Source organism: Athalia rosae, chromosome 4 (assembly GCF_917208135.1).
Source record: "Athalia rosae chromosome 4, iyAthRosa1.1, whole genome shotgun sequence".
NCBI lineage: Eukaryota > Metazoa > Arthropoda > Insecta > Hymenoptera > Athaliidae > Athalia > Athalia rosae.
The window spans coordinates 18,635,315-18,641,314 of record NC_064029.1 but is presented as its reverse complement, the minus strand read 5'-3'; the positions used below and the strand labels follow the sequence as shown (position 1 = coordinate 18,641,314).

Genomic DNA, 6,000 nt, shown 5'->3' with positions numbered 1-6,000 from the left:
AAGACCCCTCGCTCGTGGCTACCTGACTCCAGCTAAGCTCAGGTTTGCTGGTGAATTGAAAAATTCGAATATTTCGACGCATGCATGGATTGCGACGAGTCAAAGTGGGTCTTCGACTAAAACTAATCGATATGTCTTATAACTCAACTTCAATTTTAAGTCAAAAAAAGAGAATGTCATTTTTTGATTTTATACTTGAATTACAAAAGATATAGTTCGGGACCTCGCTGACGTAACTATCGCGTTAATCGTACGTCATCGTCGAATAAATTCACTTAAAGTAAACTCAGTTCGAAGAGCCGCGATCTCACGAGTGTTTCGTTTTATTTGTTAGTAGTATAGAGACATTGTGGTAATTCGTTGAACGATCGCGTGTCGTTCGAGTGGCTGTAATTCTTTCATAAATAAACAGTCGAAGATGAGACTCATCACGTTTGTTAGTCATGCAGTAACGAGGACAGAAATCGAACTCTTTTTTTCATTCATCCATTTCTCAAGATGGCATCGGTGATCGCGACACCAACCCGAAGTTGAAATAGGAATAAGCAAACCAACGCTAGCAAAAGACTGAGAAAGTTGTCAAATCGGTCTTACTCCTGTCTCGTAGCGAGACCAAATTTAAAGTTGACGAGTGTCAGGTGGTCAAAAATTGGGCTTCGAAGGACCTGCCGCAGCAGGTCCCTTGGCTTCACCCAGCTGCTTGTCGCCTGATTTCTCACACCGTCGATGCACGAGGACCGCAGCCGGCATCCGAACAGGACTCGGTGAGATTTGAAAAGCGCTGAATTTCCCTTCGAATTTCGGTAGGGATCCCGAAATTTTCAGATCGGAGAACCCCGAGCGTGTATGTATACCAACCTGCATGGTTTTCACGTTTTCTCCTCTTTCTCAAAAGGGGAGGAATGAGAAATGAGATGCGCGCTCTATGGTAACATGGTAACCGAGACGAAAGTCGGTCCCGCGCGTTGTGTAACGTAAACTGGTCGATTAATCGGTGGACGTAACGTGGTGGCAGCCCGATAACGATCCTGGCATTTCAACAAAGTACAGCTTTGATTTGATATCAAAGTAGTAAAGCTGAGTTGTAACGACTGGCGTTTCTCGGTTCCTCCCTTCATGCGTACCTTGGTATAGGAATGTTTTTCCTGCGGGATCGCGCCTCGCGTTTTAACTGCCGCGCATTCCTGGTCCATGGATGCTGCCTTCCTCTCATTTCTTCGGTATTACGCCGTACGCGCTATACACGCGTGTCTCCCCGCACCTCTCGTATATTCGTATACCTGCAGCCTACGTTTTTCTGGACCTCAACTCGAACATTTCCACGGGCTCGCGGTCGGCGACGCGGTTCCCCGTGACCCCGACGACCTTGTCGACGGCCTGACGCCGGCGAGTGCTTCTTCGTTAGAACAACGTATCCCTATACGTTATGTAACGTCGACGTAGGAAAGTGTACAAGGTGACGTGAAAACACGAGAAATTCAGATACGTAGGTAGGTAGGGGGGTACGGACGAGTAAGAACGCGACGTTTTTCATGGTGCGTCGTACACGGGTAAGGTTGGATGACAACGGTGAAACGGTGACAAATGCGCGTGATTTCTACCCGGAGTTCATCATCCTCAGAGATTATATCCCCGAGCAAGCGAACACGAAACAACGACGCGTACGTTCACGATACATATATCCACATCGCTCGTGCACGGTACCGTGTGTACACCTACCTTTCGATTCCGAGCGATTATAATAATTATAAAATATTTTCAAAACTGTCAACCGAATGAGAGATAACGGCTGGAAACTTCGTTTAAATTTTTCTCGAGGTGGCCACATTTTTTCATTCATTTCTCTTCGTCCTTTTTCTCCATCGTGATTTATTCGTCGCGTTCGACTTTCGTGTGATACTATTTTTCGGTGCACGGTCGTCATTTTTATTCGAAATTTCCTGTACAAGTTCTTTTTTTCATCCTGCGATACGTAGGATCAGCTACCGTAGGAAAAGTTCCCACGGAAAAAAATTCGGGTAGCTAGCTGTCATATCCCGCGCTGCGGAAGATTCAGCGATCGGGATGTCAGATTGTCGCCGGAGGATATCTTTCCGACGATCCAGCCGAGGAGATAAAAAAAGATTCTCGAACGTCGCGACGCAACGCCCCTAAATTTCACGAGTTTTCATCGGGATGGAGGATCGGGGCAAATGAAAAATGACAACAAATCTTCGCATCGATCGTTCGGTTACGCGAACGATCCGCACGCCAGACGATCGCCGATGATTCATCGTTTATTAATAGATCGAAGCAAGAGGTATTCGCCATACTATGTTTTAGTTACAGTAGACGGCGTTTCTGGACAATGTCGAAACGCCGACAAGTGTCTCTCGTTGCGTTTGTGTATAATAACGTAGGTACGACGATGCGCTTATATATTTTAACGTGTAGTTTGCGATGGTTCGAAGTGCCCGGTTATTTATGGTCGAAAGTATCATATACATCGGGTGCAGGGGGGGTAGTGGGTGGGGGAGCACGTTATAAACGTCGGATATTGCAGACACTTAACAGTGCGTATATCAATCAGACGCCAAGCTTTAGCGCTAGCCCTCCCTCGATCCTCGTTGCGCGCGTACGTAACTCTACTCCCCGTCCCGTCCACGTCCGTACGAAGTTACTCTTGAATCCGCACTCTCAGATTATTCTTCTCCCTGGCGCTCTCGATGCGTCGACTCGCGACTCCCCGCTGCGAGTTCGGTACACAGAATCGCCGGGCAGATCGTTCGAGACAACCAATTATTATATATTCTCGATATCGACGACGTTTTGTAACTCTTACAGTTACGGCGGTAATATCCACGGTAAAATATCCGGATCGATCGACATCGAAAAGGGGGCAGGAAACCGTCCGAAGCTTTTCAGGGATCGCTCTCCTCTTCTCGGACCGCTGAAAAATAATACCTCGCGATGCGCCCCGGGCGTTGTTCACTCGTAGGTTTCACGTGTTTTTTTTTCTCCCCTCCTCTCTTTTTCGACGGGCAAAAAATTGTCCCACGCTTTTTGAGAGTCCTCTTCCCTCGAGAAGAGTTCGACAGACGATGTCTAGGCCAGAGGTGGCAGTAAATAATAACCGCGACGGGTAGCGGGACCGGGCGAGGCATCGCGTCGGCCGAGGCCTGTTCCAGCCTAGGATCACGTTATGAGACACCGAGGCAGCTACGACGTCCCCCGTTGCGGCTTCGATAACGCAGATAAGACACTGTGAAGAATACTTTTCTCTCACCCTCTCCACCGTGCGTACGTTCACTCATTTCTTTCGCGTCGTCGCAACGGTACAGCTCTTCGCTTTCATACGGTACATAAATATAAGTTTATACGGAGAGACCGATCGGACTGGTATCTTAATGTCTACTTCGATGTTATAAATTACATGCTACACGAGTTGTTCACGCACTCGTGTTGCAGCTGCAACCGGCAAGACTCCACGACGACGACGACGACGACGACGACGATGATGATGATGATGATGATGATGCCGCCGCTGCCGAACGTACACATGTGCGCGATAGCCCGCTAGTTTTCCTTTATTATAAGTGGCGGTCGCACAGTCCTATTAAATTTATGCAAGATTGATTTTCCCGCAGTCCGCACTCTCTCGCTTCGCGATTAATCGTTTCGATTTTTTTTTTTCCTCTCCATATTCCGTCGCTTTTTCTTCGCTTTTTTTTTCTCTTATTCCTCGTGGAAAGATCCGTTGACAGCTTCTCATTGGATAAAAAAACTTAGACGGTCCGCTATCTTTGACCTATGCATACGGAGTGGTGCGCGAGGGACGGTGACACCGATACAGTTGTAACGTGTAGCAGCCACGATACGCCGCGTAGACGATTTATGGCAACGATTTAAATTTGTCAAAACTTGGACTGAATAAATTTTCCCTAATTAACGGGTTTCGCCGAGACTAGGTGCATTCGATATTGCCGACGCGATATGACCGGCGTTCTTTAGGGGCGGAAGAAGAAAATCGACACCGTGTCAAGTATGGCGTTGTAACTATATTTCACTTACCTACAGCTCGACGCAGTCCCCTCGGATATTTTGGAGAAATTCTGCCTACAGCTTTTGATACTTAGATTCGGCCGGGAGGAGATTTACATCTTTATACAAGCGTATCGAGTATCGAGAGTACCCCGAAACAGGGCGAACACACTTCAGACGCCATGCGGAAATAATTATAGGGTGCGGAACGTTTCATAGGTAGGACGGTGCGGAGTCATGAGAAAATTTTCATACATTTCGTCGGAGCGGTTAAAGATTTCTTTGGATTTTTCTTTCTTTCTTTTTTTTTATTTTTTTTTTTGCTCGTACCTGCTTACACTAGACGTGGTTCTGAAAAAAATTTACCCCGATGAAAAGTCGTCTGAAACCGCGCGGTTCAGGTTTTGACTTACATCGTGGATCGCTGTTGCAGATCTTGAAAAAACACCAACTTCATCGGTGAACAAAGAATCGGACCGATTCGAAAGAATTCCGAGGGAGGAGTCCGAAAATCGGTCAGTTTTGGGATTACTATGAGGGGCATGAGAAGGCCGGCACCAGTCGGACTTGTAAGTAAATATTTTCTTAGGTACAGATCGCAATCTTCAGACTCGTAAAGCGGTGCTTAAAAGTAATCGAGACAATGAGGCGGAAAATAGCCGTGAATTACCTTTTAACTTATTTTTAAGAGCTGACCTATAGCTTCTCGAGATTTTCTGACAGTCACGATCCACGAGGATCGGTGAATCGGCGGCGTGTACGAGTCTCCGTTAGTTTTTGATGTTTTATTAGTAATTAGTACGGTAATTGATCGAAGATTAAATTATCGAGGACATCTGCTCGTTAGAAAAAAAAATAAGTTTATCAAGAAAATGAACATTCTAAATCGATCAACGATTTGTCCCTGTACACGACCACCTTATCGCAAATTGACCTTTGGCCTCGAATAATTATTTCACAAAATCATTCCAAATGTCCGATGCTCGAAATTCTTCATCAGAAGAAGGAGCGTCGTAAATATGTCGGAAAATAACGAACCGCTCAACGGATAGATGTTACAGTTTTAAATCCCTTTTTCTTCTCTATACGAAGCGAAACGATGACGGACCAAAGTCAAAATAATATCGACGTGGAAGGTCCTCGTGCACCGTTTTCGAAAAAAATAGCGTAAAATCTTTGGTTTATCTGGGATGGATGTCGTCGCGGTCAATTTCTCCTCGGATAGATAGCGAAGAATTAAGAGTGTCGTCTCTGCACCGGGGAACAGTCGTCGTCGTTCGCTGTATGCAAAGCGCGCATACAGTATTGGAGATGAACACGTGTCGCAGGGAACGATTAATGCTTCTCAGAAGTGACAGTGGAAGTGAAGCCGAGCCAAATGTTCCTCCAAAACTCGACCGCTCGCGCGGGTTATCTTTTCGTCCAGATGTTAGAGCGTGTTATACGTATAGCTGACGGGAACACCGCGGTGAGAATGGCCCGTGACATACGCGGAAGAAATATGGAATTTTTAATTTTTTTCATTGATTCAAATTGCGGGGATAAAAACTCTGTCACCGCGGTCGAATCGAGAATATAAATTACCAATTTTCGAAGGTGCGATTTTCGAAAAAACTCGCAAAATTTGAGAGACCGTTCGTACACCGACGAATGACGAAGTCGCCGAGTACACGGTGAAATTACACAAATAAGAAGAACGGCAAATTCACGTGGTGTTCGTAAAGCGGCGAAGGGGATGCCTAGTGAGTCAGTGTAATATACGGAGATCGAGTGAGTTAACTTTGAATAATAAATTCATGGGCTGTAGCGGTTTTCTTGACACAGTATCTGCATACCTATATTCTTGTACGCTGGATATCTGTGCGTACGTACACCTACTCGAAAGATACATTGCGCTATTTCGCACATACACACCGCTCGGCTAGACCGTATAGTAGTTTTACGGAACGACGAAATTAATCTCACCCATCGCTAACACAC

The 6,000-nt window shown here is 46.0% G+C and overlaps 1 protein-coding gene across 1 annotated transcript in view; it reads left to right on the top strand.

Moving 5' to 3' along the window:
• Positions 1-4,559: 4,559 nt before the first annotated feature.
• Positions 4,560-6,000, top strand: part of LOC105693592 — a 100,129-nt gene continuing 98,688 nt past the window's right edge. The window contains exon 1 of the mRNA XM_048654462.1: positions 4,560-4,589. The gene's annotated coding sequence lies outside the window, so the exon portion shown is untranslated. The remainder of the gene's footprint in view (positions 4,590-6,000) is intronic.